Genomic DNA, 15084 nt, shown 5'->3' on the forward strand with positions numbered 1-15084 from the left:
TTTTTTTTTTTTTTTTTTTTTTTTTTTTTTTTCTTAAATGACATCAGAAACAGCAGTATGCGACATTACGTGATGGCAGAGCTTCAGTTCATCCTTTGTCATTTTTTTTTTTTTTTTTTTTTTTTTAAATAAAAAGGACAGGGGGAATGAATGAGAGAGAGAGGGGGAGAGAAAGAAAGAAAACCCAAGGGGAGAAGAGACGGTGAGAAGGGGGGGGAAGAGAGACAAAAAAAAAAAAAAAAAAAACTCCTGGGTCACCTGTATGGAGAAAAAAAGCAAACAAACAAACAAACAAACAGACAGAGGAGACAGCAAACAACAAAGAGCAACATAATAATAGAGAAAACAAAGCACCATCACAATAAACTAGCTAGTCATAGATATCAGTATTTACTAAGTAATAAACGATATTGTGCAGCACGCAAGATAGACAGCGCACCGTGTGCTTTGAGGCAGCAGCCAAGAAAGCTTTAGTCCGCGTCTGTGAATACCCATGTGTGCATACCTGTGTGGATCAGCATGCTTGCATTCCAAAGGTTTCTCCATGTAATGATCTGCTAGGGAGTGTGGGGGGGCCACAGCCCCGTCCTCCAGGGTGTGAAGCGGGTATGGAGGAGATCAAAACTCCAGACATCCAGAGGCCCCCAGAACACAAGAGACCATGGAAGACCAACAGAGGGGCAGCCGCGCCACTGTCCCAGTAAGAGCTGAGGAGAGTCCCAGATGAGGGCTCACTCAGCAGCCGCGGAGCAGAAGCCAGGGGGGGTTGCAGTGACGCGCCCGTGAGCTCCGCCGGCCCCCAGCTGCGCCTGAGTGACCGAGCCCTAGGCCGAGAGGCCGGGGGCACCCCACCTCCAAAGGGGCCCGAGCGAGCCCCAGGCCCCAGGCCCCGACAAGCGGCCGCCAAGGAGTGAGCCGGTGTGTACCCGGACGCCCACCCCCAGACACAAAGAACCACCAACACACCGACACCTGAGGGAGTCCGCCACCGGCAGGGGAAGTGGTGGTGGGTGGAGATAGGCCTCCAAACCTTGGAGGGCCTGAGGTGTCCCCAGAGAGGTGGCGTCTGATACCCAACCTGACATATAGACACAGACATACAGGCACACACAGACACAAACATCCATTCCCACCCTCATGCTCTCATATGCACTCACTCCACACTCAACCAACGTGGAGACAGACATAAAGAGACGCTGTACACACAATCACACTCCCCAAGCGTACTCTACAAACCGGGTCTAGGTACCCTTGCCCCTGGAGGGGGGAATTGCACCCAGACCCAGGTGGTGTTACCCTTTTCCCTGCGGTGGGGAGAGGCAGACCGCCCCGACTCCGCAGCAGCAGGGAGGCCCCACATCCCAGACCGCAGTCGGACGGCCAACTCCTCCTACTAGCCCTCCCGCTCCAGCAGGCCGCAGAGAATGGGGGTGGGAGAAGACTCCAAACCTCCCTCCACCCGCTCATTGTAGTGTTGATGCATATGTGTTCTAAGGTGCAATTAAAACCCAGGAGGGCATGGAGCTACCTGCCAAGGAGCAGCAGGTAAGCGCATAGTCCCTCCTGCTAACCCTCAATGACTAAGTGTATTTAAAATTGAGAGGTGGGCAACGACGTCAGGGGTGAGGTATACACCCTGATGGTGATTTGGACTCCGTGATTGTGCCCACCCCCAAGATCCTATATGTATGTGTAATGAGAGTGTGAATAATGTGAATGTCTAAGTTGTGGGATAAAATTGAGGCAGAGGCAGCCAGAAGGGGACAGGGGGGGGGGGGGGGGGGGTAGCCTCCTCTGCACCCTGGTGACATACCCCCACTCCAAGGCCCTGCATGTGTGGGTGGTTGTGGAGGAGCGGGAAGAGGGAGGCAGCTGGAGATGGGGAGGGAAGGAAGGGAGGGGCAGGTAACCCCTCCCTGGGGCCAGCTCCCCCGCTGACCCCAGTAGGCACTCCCACCCTCCGCGACCCGCCAGGGAAGGGGGGCCCAGGCCCATCAGACCGGGGCCCAGTGCAGTAGCGCCCCCCGGCTCCACAGAGCCCTGGACAGTCCACCCAACCCCACCACAGAGAAAACTGCACCCACCCCACCAACCACACATCTTCCAGACTACATAAGACGGTAAACGCCCAGGCTGAGATCTTCCTCCACCTCTCCTGTATCTCCCCCTCCTGCAGAGAGTTCCTGAGAGAAGAAAGCTCCTGCCAGATGTGACCATCCCCCCCACCAGTTGAAGAGCCCCCCAGGCGGCTCGATGCACCGGCGGCACCCTGCTCCAGGGCCGGGCCCCCACGCACCCACCCGCCCACAACCCCGGCAACACACCAACCAGGACCCGAGCCCCCGAGGCCCGGCCCGGGCCCCCGCCCAGAGACGGAGCACCCCCAGAACCTCACGCCCATCCCGGACCCACCCAGGGGCAGCCAGGTTGCCAGGTCAGTAACCCACGTCCGTCAGCACAGACCCTCCCCTAGCCCCGCTGCACGCAGCCGCGAGGAAACAGTCACCTGAGAGCCAACAGAGCCCTCAACCGGACGTGACCGCTACCAGACTGGGGCATTCCTCAGTTGGAGCCCCACACCATTGCACCACCACCAGCAGCCTGATTTGCTGATACAAGGCAGGATGGTTCCAAGGTTTCCTTGCTTGGTTACACCACATGTGATCCTAACATCTGAATATCGGAGCAGAAATTAAGACTCCTCAGACCAGACGAAAGTTGTTCCAATCCCTTATTGTCCAATTTTGGCGTGCCTACTTAAACTGCGGCCCAAATTTCCTGTTTGTAGTTACAGGAGTGTCACCCAGTGTGGTCTTCTGCTGCTCGAGCTCATCTTCTTCAAGGTTTTTCTTCAAGTATGTTCTTGTGCAAACCTCGAGTTACTGTTGTCTTCATATCAGCTCAAAACAGCCTGGCCATTCTCCTGTGACCTTTGGCATCAGCAAGACAACAAACACTGAATATTTTCTCTTACATGTGAGAACAGTTTATTTGGAGCCAAGCCTGTGTTTTCACACTCAAGCACTGTGAGGCAAAGAGCGTTCAAACTTTTTGCTGAACTTTGAGCTCTGAGAAAGTTTTCCTGGTAAATATTTCTGGATAAATATATGGAGGCAGAATGTTGTGTTCAACCACAATGTTTTTATTTTGTATTCTCGTATTCTTCAGGTTGCATATACTCAACATGACTTGAAATCGTCTTTTTTTGAGTCTCACTAGAGTTCTTGAACTGTTACAAGACAATCCACTGCTTTGTTAAATAAAAAACGTAATTCTACATGAAAACCAGCAGTAAAAGGAACACATTCAAAAGCATGGCATGTCAACCAAATTTCACTTTTTTAGGTCTCTCATGGGCACTTCCATTATAACTTCACACCTACAGTTTAGGGACGTGCTTCGGAGAAAATCAGACTTAATAATAATGAGAAGTACTTTTCAGAATCATGCTCTACAGTTTTTCTGTTACAGAAAAAATACCTGTCTCTTTATGCCTCCAATCGAAACAGGCGTCCCTCCCCACAGGGTTCCCTCTGTTGTCATCTAAAAAAATCAAAGGTATACTGTGATTTGATTTTCTCATTCATGTATGTTTTTTCAAGAAAAGCCATCGCCACGTTTTTAGTGATCATGGCAGACTCAACAATGTTTGACCGTTTTGTCCTGCAGATTACATTTTTCTACCCAGAGAACTTTCTGCCTTGTGGCTATTTTAGAAAAGACTAAAGTGACTTTATAGCTTAGATCTAATCATGCTTCCTCAGCAAGCAACATCAGATAGGCTCCCACACCTTATCAGTGTAGGAAGGCAGAGGAATCATTTCAGGAGGGAGGAAAAAGAGTAATTCGTGGCTGTAATAGCAGAGGCTCAACAATTAGAGAAAAAAAGTGGGGAAAAAATAACAAAAATACACCTTGGAGGCTTTTGTGATTGGAAAAAAAAAGGCAAAAGAGGAAATGAAGAAACAAGGAAAGACTTCAAGAGCAGATGAAGGGGATAAGCCCTTGAAAGACTGTTTGATTCCTCGGATTGTCCAAAAGCTTTTGATTTGAGCTCTTTCTAAGTTACATGGTCCTCGTCAGGAGAACATTAAAATTCAGTAAGTCTGTTTAAAGATGAATATTATTAGATTTTTTTTGATTCCCTTTTATCAGACTAAAAGGTAATACAACTAGATATATTTTCATTGCATTGATATCAGCTATAATGAATTTATAATGAAACCTTGATTTGTGGTATTTTATCATGAGTTTAAAAACAAATCATGTAAATACTGGTGTTTTTAAAACATAAAAAGGTCTACTTTGGTATCTCAGAGTTTAAAATTGTTTAAAAAAGTTTAATTTAATAAGTTTAGCATATAGTTGGGTCTGGATCAGGTGACCCTGAATCCTCTCTTAGTTATGCTGCAACAGGTCTAGGCTGCTGGGGATTCCCATGATGCATTGATGCATTGTCTTTTTCACCTTTCTCACTAACTATGCATTAATAGACCTCTCTGCATTGAATCATACTTGTTATTAATCTCTGTCTCTCTTCCACAGCATGTCTTTATCCTGTCTTCCTTCTCTCACCCCAACCGGTCGCAGCAGATGGCCCCGCCCCTCCCTGAGCCTGGTTCTGCCGGAGGTTTCTTCCTGTTAAAAGGGAGGTTTTCCTTCCCACTGTCGCCAAAGGGCTAGGGGGGGTCATATGATTGTTTGGTTTTTCTCTGTATATATTACAATATAAAGCGCCTTGAGGCAACTGTTGTTGTGATTAGGTGCTGTATAAATAAAATTGACTTGAATTAATTCACTCTCATGTTTTGTTGGGTGACCAACAAAACACGAGTGTATGTGTATGCCCAACAACACAGACCCAATATACTGAGTACACCAGAGTTGTACTTGTGTGCTAAGCAGTAATGATGGAGCATGGGAGTACGAGGTGGAAAAGCCAGCCTTGCATCTTTTCAAACTCCACTGTAAGATCAGAAATGTCACAGCAACGCTTGAGGGGCACAAGATGGTCAAGGAGTGCACTTACCACGTCAACACCTCCAAAGATAAAATCTTTAATGCCAGCATGTTCAGGAGGAGATGTTATTGGTAGTGTTCTGCACATCCACACTTAAAGCTCATCACCTAATTGTGCAATATGCTCCACCGAACAGCGGTTCAGGACTTTCTTCTGTTTGAAGCCACAAATATTTAACAAAGATATGTTTGTCCTGAGGGAAAAAGCATTGCAGTCAGCGTTCCTTGGCAGTAGTGATGAGGCAGTAATATTGGGGATATTTTTTAGAAGACTTATTTCCAGTGTCACTTTAAATGACCCATTGTGAGTCTATTGAAACAATATGCAAGAACTATGCCAGTGCTACCAAGCCCATTACAGATAAGGGTAGGGCAAACATGCATAGCAAATGTCATCACCTGGTGATCACTTGGTCATATGATGATTATGTTTAAAATCGCCTCTACTCCAACCAAGTAGCTGCTTAGAACAAATAAGTTTTGATGCCTAAACCTGACAGGTAGTAACTGAAAACTGAAGTAAAGAGAATGAAAATGAAAAAAAAAAAAGTTAGTGCAACCATGTGAGGTTATCATGGATGATATGAAGGAACGTCTCTGTATTAGCAAGGTTTAGAGAACAACAGGGACATGCAGAGAGGTTTAAAGGGGCGGGTGCTCAAAGTTAAAAAGGGGCACATTGAACCATGCTGAATAACAACAACACACATTCATCAAGAATCTAATATGGGAAGGGCAGGGCTGTGTTGATCTGAGACTGTAGACATTAAAAAGTCCACAGGAGAGATGGTAGCTGATTAAACAAGTGTCATGAGATAATAACAAAATGCAAAGATTGGTGACAGCGCTTGGAACCATAAGGCAACGAAAAACTGTGACATAAACTCGGCTCTGCCTGTGAATCACTCTTTGCTTCTCTTCTTCCTTCCTTCCCATCATTTCATATATCACTCTCCACTTGCTGTCTATCTGAGAACAAGGCACAACTTGCTATTGCAATAAACTATAATCTAATTATCCACACCTAACAACTCTTGCACTTAATCTATAATAAAATGATGACAGAAAAATGTTATAGCACTGCCTTTAGTAGCCTCATACAGCTCCTACTGTTTCCTCCTCATGTCCTTACCAGCCATGTCTGCACAATGTTATATCATGAGTAATATTTTTTTAAATCCAGCTAAATAAAACACACACATGCACACACAGTGACATTTTAGACCTTCTTCAGAATACTGTATATACTATGGGCATCCTTACATTATTATTTATTACTAGAGCTACAATAATAAAGCAATGAGGAGGGGGAAGTAATAAATATGAAATAATGTATTTATGATGATTCCATTTGTTTCACTATCCACTCTGTGCAGGGCAAAGCTTATTACATTTTTAAACTGTATTTTTACTGCTGTAAAATCCAACTTTTGTCTTATTTAAAATATAAATCTAATATAATCTGCTTCTTAATGTATGTTCTTTAAAATACAGCGTGTGTTTTTTAATATATTATAATTATAATAATTATTATGTGGACATGCATATTAGATCGTTTTTTAGTGAAATATAATCCCTCCAGAAAGGCAGGAAATGCCCAGAAACTTACTTTAAAACTAAATATGTTCCCTAAAACGGTGACAGAGCTACAGACCCATGACAGCCTTACACAGGTAGCCAGCAGCTATGACCAGCACTACTTGTGCAGTTAATAAAAGGACAGGTAATGTTTGTCGCGCTGTTGCACACACAGCACGCTCGTTTGTTTCAGTTCGTCAGTTGCAACAAGACAGCTTACCAACGTGTACGTAATAAGCTAATACTCCTGTGTGCTACACACTACAGTGTACGCTGTACACCTACTTACTGGTTTTGTCGCATCAGTCTGTGTCTCTGAGTTAACTTGTGTTTCTCCTACAGCTCCGGACCTCAAAAAATGCGCGTGCTCTTTGTGAGCTCGTTCCCGGCTCGTAACCAGCGCGTTCTGCCGTCGAGGGCGATCATTGGTTAAATGTGATCATGTGACTGATGCAAGCCAGATCCTTTTATTTAGCAAAACTATGATTAATAGTTAAATATTATTGTTGAGGGGCACAGACAGGACTCCGCACGCACACACACATAAAAAAAATTTAAAAGTTGCCTCAACAAAAGGGCACTTTGGGCACTCATCAGGAAAGGGGCGGGTGCTCAAGCCCCTCTAGCCCCCCCCCCTCTGCACGTCCCTGGAGAACAAGTAAATGAGACAGCGACAATTTCTTTGGTTTTGTTCCCTGATTGAAAAAACTAAAGACATAAAAACCATAAGACATATTCTGATGAGCACGAACTGCCCACATAAATAATGTATATGTCAAAAAATACAGAAAACAGTCAACAACAAGACCAAGTTAATGAACACATTTCTGCTGTGAGACTGTGCTACTTTATCCTAGAGCATAATCCCAGCCCACCAGCAGTTTCCTATACGCATTATAAATACATGTTTATGTAACTGGCGACCTGAAAAAGATGTTAATACATATGTTGCTTTCTGCCAAAATATAAAAGCTCAGATGACTAAACACAAAGTAGTACAACATTTTTTCCTCACACACACACACACACACACACACACACACACACACACACACATACACACACACACACACACACACACACACGCAATTATGCATGCTCCCAATGTGCTACAAAACCAGTCAATATCACTAAAATGTCACAAAGCCTTTCCATTTAATGCACTTTTTCTCATTAAATGAAAAGGCTAGAAAATGTTTATTTGCTAATATTCTGTAAATCAGTATTTTTGGAGAGATGCTTTTCACATACTTGGCTCTTTTGAGTTGCTCTTTGCTGGAGGGGTTTTCTTGCTCTTCCTTACACATTAGGATACTTCAGATGTGTCCCTTTAGAAAACTCAGGGACGTAGTTGACCAAGTTATGGATTTTACTTGCTTCTAATTTAAAATTGTTGCAGTGTCCCTGTCATGTTAGAAAATTCTTCTTCTGCCAAGTTTTTCATGGAGCCATTAGTCAATCCCATGTCACACCAGCCTCCACCTCCATGTTTTTCTTAGCTGGCACAGTGTGGTAATCCTAATTAGACCCCATCAGATCCCAGTAAGTTTGCTTTGGTTGCATCTCACCCAAGAATGACCTTCTTATCTCAGGCTTTTAGTGACTTCTTGAATTTACCTCTTTTTTTATTCTGCGTAGCTTTTTGTGTAACTTGTTCAAGAAAGCACAGTTGTCGTCATAAAACGAGCAATCCATCCTAATGTTTATTCATTACAAAAATCAGTTTATAATACTTTATCACCAAACAAGTGTGACGTATCCTTCTGTGAACGGCAGAAGACTTTAAAGCCACACTCACATACCAGCCACAGTTAGCCAGGATAGCAGTTCGTGCATCTCACATGGCGATGAAAGAAGCATCAATATGGCTGCACTGCTCTGAGTTTGCTGTTTGATGCTTTACAGCAAACACTTCCTTAAAGATAACCGGTAATCCAGATGTGACAGAACAATTGTAACAGAAATGGGAAGAAAATTTCCTTGACATAGCAATGATGTTTCCAATCTTGGAGACAATTAAATTAACATGATCGGTGCAAGACAGGAATTTAAAAGCCAGTAATTTAGTTTTAGTGACCTCCTATAACCTCACATTTACAGACAGGTGAGTGCAGAGACATTAGCAAGAACACCCATGCTATCCAAGTGCATTAAATTTCAATCATTTTCACCCATTCGGTAATGCTATGTATGCTACTACTAATTGATCCATGAAACCAAAGTGGAATCCACAGCATACATGATTATTTTGTCATTTTAACAGCATATAGTAGATACTGAAAATAAAAGCAGTCCTAAATATCTTTCTTGCAGAACACCACGTTTTATTTTGTTACCACCATTGAAAACATTTGCTGTGTTCTGCCAGAGGGGAAAAACTCAAGTCTGAGATTAGCAACTATAAGCTGAGACTGAAGAAGACACTTGGATGAGCGACGAAACATTTCTCCCACTGAAAACGTCCAGATGAACAGAATCAACCTTTTGGGAACTAGAATATTGTGGCAAATTTCATTCAAAGCCGGTGAAAAATCTGGGAAAGTTGCCGAAACTAACAACGCAGGAACTCCAGGAACACTTAAAAGTAAAGAGGAAAAACTTTATTAACTGGCCTTCATCAGGGTCATAGAAAACATAATACAATTTATGCTTAAATAAAGGACAGGAAAGAGAAAAAAAATTCAGATTCACCAATCACATCTTCATAGGCAAACCAGCTGAATTATAACAGGTTGGTATTGGTTAATAGGCTAATTGGTTAAGTCACAGCTCAAGTAAATACTGGACTAAACCATTAACGATAGAGACGGTGGGACACACACACACACATAATCCCCACCTATCTTAACATAATGCATGCGAGAAATACCTAAAAGGAAAGAGTGTTAGAATTGTACAGAAAAATAATAAAATGATTACAAAAGAAAACATTTATTAAAACAGAAGTCAGTGCAACTGTTTGATTGGAAAACAAGAACATTTGTGAAAAGGTCCTCATTTACGTTGCTAAAATGTAGACTTAAAACTAGAATGCTTCTTTTTGCTGATAAAATAAATACATAAATATTACCCATCCAAAAATAAGCAACAGGGCAAAATAACTGGTAAAAAAGTAAAATCATAAAAAGGTACAGTTCACAACCAAAATTCTTCTCTTTTTTTTCCCAGAAAATAGCCAAAACTAACATGTGGACTAAAGCAGCGTTTATAGTGCAGTGAAGGTGTGACTATGACATTAATGCCAAAATATTTCAGGAGTTGGAGACTGGCGGATAATTAAAAAACAGACTTATGAACATAAAATGCTACTGTGAGGGTTAAAAATGACCCAGCAGTTCAATCAGGATGTAGTTTAACAGGAGAAAGATTTGTGTTCGCTGATGCGCCCTGAATGTGTTGCCTCAGTGTCAGTTGTTGAATTTCAACTTTATTTATCGCCGCAGCGAGAATGTTGCATCAGTAGCTGTTGAATAAGCTGCTGTGAACAGTTTGCCTCTTTGAAATGCTAAACGAGACGGAGGTACAAATTAGCCTGGAAATGCTCAGTGCATGTAATTAAAGGCCCCAATGAATTCCAATAATCAGATGGGCCATCTTCGGAGAAAACTATTACAGGAGGATTATTAGTGTAGCAGGTTTCACTAATCATTCAGTGACAGACAAGCTAGCTGGCACGCACACGCGCACCCACGAGGCCACACTCGGACGCTCATGTATAATTACAGTCACAGACACCCCCAAACATCCATGTAGACAGAGCGGTACGCCCATACGCACACAGGCACAGACAGTCAGTCAGACCTATTGATGTCAACCTTTTGCTCTCAGTTATCATCTGCACACAGGCAGGCTTCATATTGAATCAGAGGGACAGGGTTAAATAAAACTGGAAGGCTTTCACTTTCAATCTCATCCAGCCTCCAACTTACATGCCTCGGCTGAAAGACTGGGAGATAGAGGGCCTTTGGATGTCAATGCGCAGAGACAACACACTGCATGTGGGCATCTGAATAACCTAAACTAACTTTTAGAGATACGCAGACCAGTCACCCCACATAATACCACAGATATAGAAAGTACAAACAACGTAAACAAAGTCTGTGTATTAAGTAGAACGTGAACAGGCTCAGGCAGAAACACAATGCTTATATGTATATATCACCAGCCCACAAGCTCCAGAAGCTCGTAGGAGAGTAAACTAGTACGGTAGTGTCGCATATCGTCCACACAGACAGAATGAAAGTTATAACTGTTCGTTGTAATGAGGAAAGTGATAGAAAAGCTGATAATGCGATGCCCACTGATGCTTGTTCTGTACAGCAGTGAAGTATTTACTGCATCAGATTTAACCACACACGGGCTCGCACACAATTTGTTAGCTGTCAGCCCTCTGCAGCGCCAAAGGACCCTGCGAAAATTAATCAGTGACATTAAAAAACAGACCAAAATGCGTCACGCTTTGATGCAACCCAATGTGTTTATTGATTAATAAACGGTCAAAGGACTCCATTTCCCAGATATACTGTCTCTGCCGGCTCGGCGCTGCCGAAGAGGCTTTTTCCCTCAGGACAAATGTGTTTCAGCTGAGCTGATCCAATCCCTTCTCCATTGTTTTTATGTACCTCTGTTTAGCACTCCCCGGGCTCCACTGACTACCTGTCTGTTTAGAAGCCTATAAACATAAATCAGGCTTGTTATAGACTTTTTCATAAATTCCTCACTATAGAAGAAAGTAGCTCTAACCGATGGATCAAACGCCGTCGAGGCTTTTACTTTTATTTTTTCTGCTTTTCTGAAATGAATTCCTGTCCTGGCAGTGTTAAGAACATTATTGCTATCATTAAAGCGCTGTTGAAAATCTGTGGTAGTAAGCCAAGAGCCATGAAACCTGGCTATTGTTTTCATGTCCATACAGTAGATTTAAAGTACTGGATCCCTACCAGTTTGTATTGACTTTGCGGTGAGGCTCCAGTCCCTGAAAGACATTGATTTACAATTTATACAACAAAGCTCAGGCTCCACTTTCTGCTTATAGACAATATCAAACGGTAAACACCGCTGTTCTGTCATGCATTGAAAATGTTCATACGCAGCGCTAATTTCTGCCTCTTGAACTGTAAAGGTCAATCACACTGACTCTTTGTATTCATCAGTACCTTCATCTGAAAAGTAACTTTGATTCCATCCAAATAGTTGATTTGTTAGTCATAACTCTCGATTTTTTACCCCACTAGTCTTAACCCCACTCAAAGCTTTGACCTCAGCAGCACACCAGTAGAGAGTCTATGTCACCTCTGGCACTCCCATTTGTCCCCTCACTGCACTTCAGTGGGAAAGATAATTACGCTTCAAATGAAGCTCCCTTCATTGTGTTGGCTAATGTTCAAAGCTCCCTCTTTTCTCGCACACAGTACAATGGTTAAGGTCAATGGATCCACACTCACCTCTTATTTACAAGATTCATGTTTATCTAATGCAAAATCAATAGCTCAGCACCAGGGAGAAGTTAGGGCTCGACTAACAATCGCTGAGAGCTACTTAACGGCACATCTGCCAGCGCTTTAGTGGGCCATAAAGGAGAGGGATTGTCGTCGACTGGCCTCAGCGGTGGTGTTGGAGTGTGGTGTCCTCACACGGCAGAGGGGTGGCTGCGTTCATCTCTTACGTCTAACAATCCTTTAACATGGATATAATAACTGTTTTTTTTATTGCTGTTTAGATACTCGAAGGAAGCAGAAACAAGCTTTGACCTCAACAGAGACATATTATGACTTTTTTGGTTGCTATAGAGGTCTGGACATTAAATTTAGATGACCTGTTGTTTTAAATGAATGGTAGCAGCTTCACTGCCCACTCACTCTTGATTTGGCTAATGGTAACTGAGAACTTTAAAAACAGCTAAAAATAAAGGATTTCATTTACTGCAAGTCATGGTTCTGCTGAGGGGTGTCAAACATAAGGCCCGGGGACTGAAATCATCCTGGCAAAGACTCCAATCTGGCCCACTGAATGTCTTTGAAAAGTGTGGCAGAGAGAATAAGTTTGGACTATTAACTGCATGTTTTAAAACTTTTCCTCAACAGTTACCATTCATACCACACCAAAGTAATTAAGTAACAATTAATTAAGTTAAGTAATTAAGTAAAAGACAGAAAAGTTCCTGTTTTTTCTCAGTATACTAAAGAAATATTTGATTTTTACAGTGGTTTTATAGTTAAAGGAAACATTTATAAAATCTTTTTATTTTCGCTTCTGTTTATCCTTTTTCAGGGTCGCAGGGGGCACCTATCACAGCTGTCTTAGGGCGAGAGGCGAGGTACACCCTGGACAGGTCGCCAGTCTGTCGGAGGGCTAACACATAGACATAGACAACCATTCGCGCTGACATTGACTCACGCATTCACACCTATGGGAAATTTAGAGTTTCCAATTAGCGTATCCCCACTAAGGCCATGTCCACACTAATGAAAACGCATCTTTTTCTCTCCGTTTTGGTTTTCCGTCCACACTGAGACGCCGTTTTTGGCCAAGGGTAACTGAGCTTTTTGAAAACGCTCTCCAAAGCGGATACATTTGAAAACGCCATTTTTGCGTAATAGTGTAGACTGCGTAAACGGAGGCTTTCGGAAACGATGATGCATTTTAGTCATATGATGCAGTCATGTGACCAATTAAACAAAGATAGCGGAGGGCATTATACAGCAGTTGTTTTGTTTGCTCTCAATTTTGACAGCCCTATTAAAGATTAATATCAGTCTGTGCGTTTTTAGACAAAAACGCCGTTTTCAATTTATCCAGATTAGTGTAGACGTAGCCTAACACGTCTTTGGACTGTGGGAGGAAGCCGGAGTTTATCATTTATAATGCTGGCAGATTTCTGTCAGTTACCACAGCAGCATTTCTTATTATTATGTCGAAAAACCGAGACATGCTGTTCACTTCTCTTCCTCATATTAACATATCTCAGGGATTAAATGTGTAGTTAAACATCTGCACACTGAGAGGAAAGGGGAGTTTCACTGCCCCGGCCCACTCAAGTAAGCTGCATGTGGCTCACGATGCAAAATGACATTGACATTTCCTTATTCATATGTATTGAGTTTAAAAAGCTTGTCGTCCTTATTTACTTTCTATTTTTTAAATCGCAGACATAGAGGCAGAAGGCATAGAAGGCAAAATTGGGAAGCAGTGCTTGTTGGCAGCAAAACAGCACTGAGAGGAAACCTTACTTGTTTAGAGTAATTACAGTAACAGTAACTGTGGTCATTTTGATGTCAGCATGAACAAGCTTTATAAATTAAGAAGTGTGCACGGCTTGTGACATTGTGCGATGCTGACAAATGGCTGTGTGCTGCAGTAAAAGTTCAAAAGACTAACTGACTAACTATGATACTTCATCATGCAAAACTCTCCCTTGACATGGTGGTGTAATATCCTCCAGACCTGTAGAGACACCTCCACCTTATTTCCTGGTTCCCTGCACTTTGAATAGATCAGCACTTAGAAATCTGCCTCAGCGGCTCTGCTCGGGGGCGTGCATCATTTGGCCCCAAAATTCACTTTTCCCCACCAGTAAGCACTATCTGTCTCGCACCCTCATGAACCCAGACAAAGACCTTGCCATCTGTCAGTGTCGTTCGCCGCAAAGTGGCTGCGATTAATTGAAAAACAATGGCGGGGCCGAAAGGGAGGGTCAAAGCAATATGCATCGTAGCCTCGCGGGGTCACCTCCTCATTTCCTCGTCGTCGAAACGCCTTCTCCTGACATTAGCCGCAGAGATGTCGGAACACGTTGTGCCTGTTTGGTTTAACATCCTCCCCTCATTTGGCAGTGGGTATTATTGGGTGGACAGATCCAGGAGACTCTTATCTGTCTCTGTCTGTGTCACTGTAACACAGTGCTAATCAATGCTGAGGGGGATAACATGGAGCTTGATCCCAGAGGACTGGAGGCTTCTTCTGTGACAAAACTTTACATGAGTTATGACCACCCAGAAAAACCGCTGTGAGTGATGGACACTGAAGCACAACGACGAGAATAAAAGATACATGAGGTTAGCAGTGAATGCAAGCGCCCAGCGGGACAGTGATACCTCTGCGCTGCGGCAGCCCGCGATGTTATTTTTAATCCTGAATGAGTTTCGAGCACCTCGTTCTCCAAGTTTCAGCTATCCAGCTGAATGAATTTTTCCTCTTCTGTGCAGCCTCAGCAGATCGAATCACCCTGCGCGCACACGCTTTCAGGCTTGACTGAGCAGCTTCTCGCCCTCGGTAACCAGGTGAAGTGACCCTGTCTATATGCAGACTTACAGCCTCACACCGCCGTTTACAGCCATCCAGTCCATTTTGCTGACACCATATTGCGAGTCACATCAAAGCGACCAAGCGTCTCCATCACTGCCAAGCTAGAGTTGGTCATCTTTATGCAGCCACCAGAACTCACGATCAATCTTTTACTGAATGTTTGGCTGATGCTGCTGGACCAAA

The sequence above is a fragment of the Mchenga conophoros genome, linkage group LG9, assembly GCF_057382185.1.
Source record: "Mchenga conophoros isolate Kocher_MC1m ecotype Shallow Benthic linkage group LG9, M_conophoros_male_GT1.1, whole genome shotgun sequence".
Lineage (NCBI taxonomy): Eukaryota > Metazoa > Chordata > Actinopteri > Cichliformes > Cichlidae > Mchenga > Mchenga conophoros.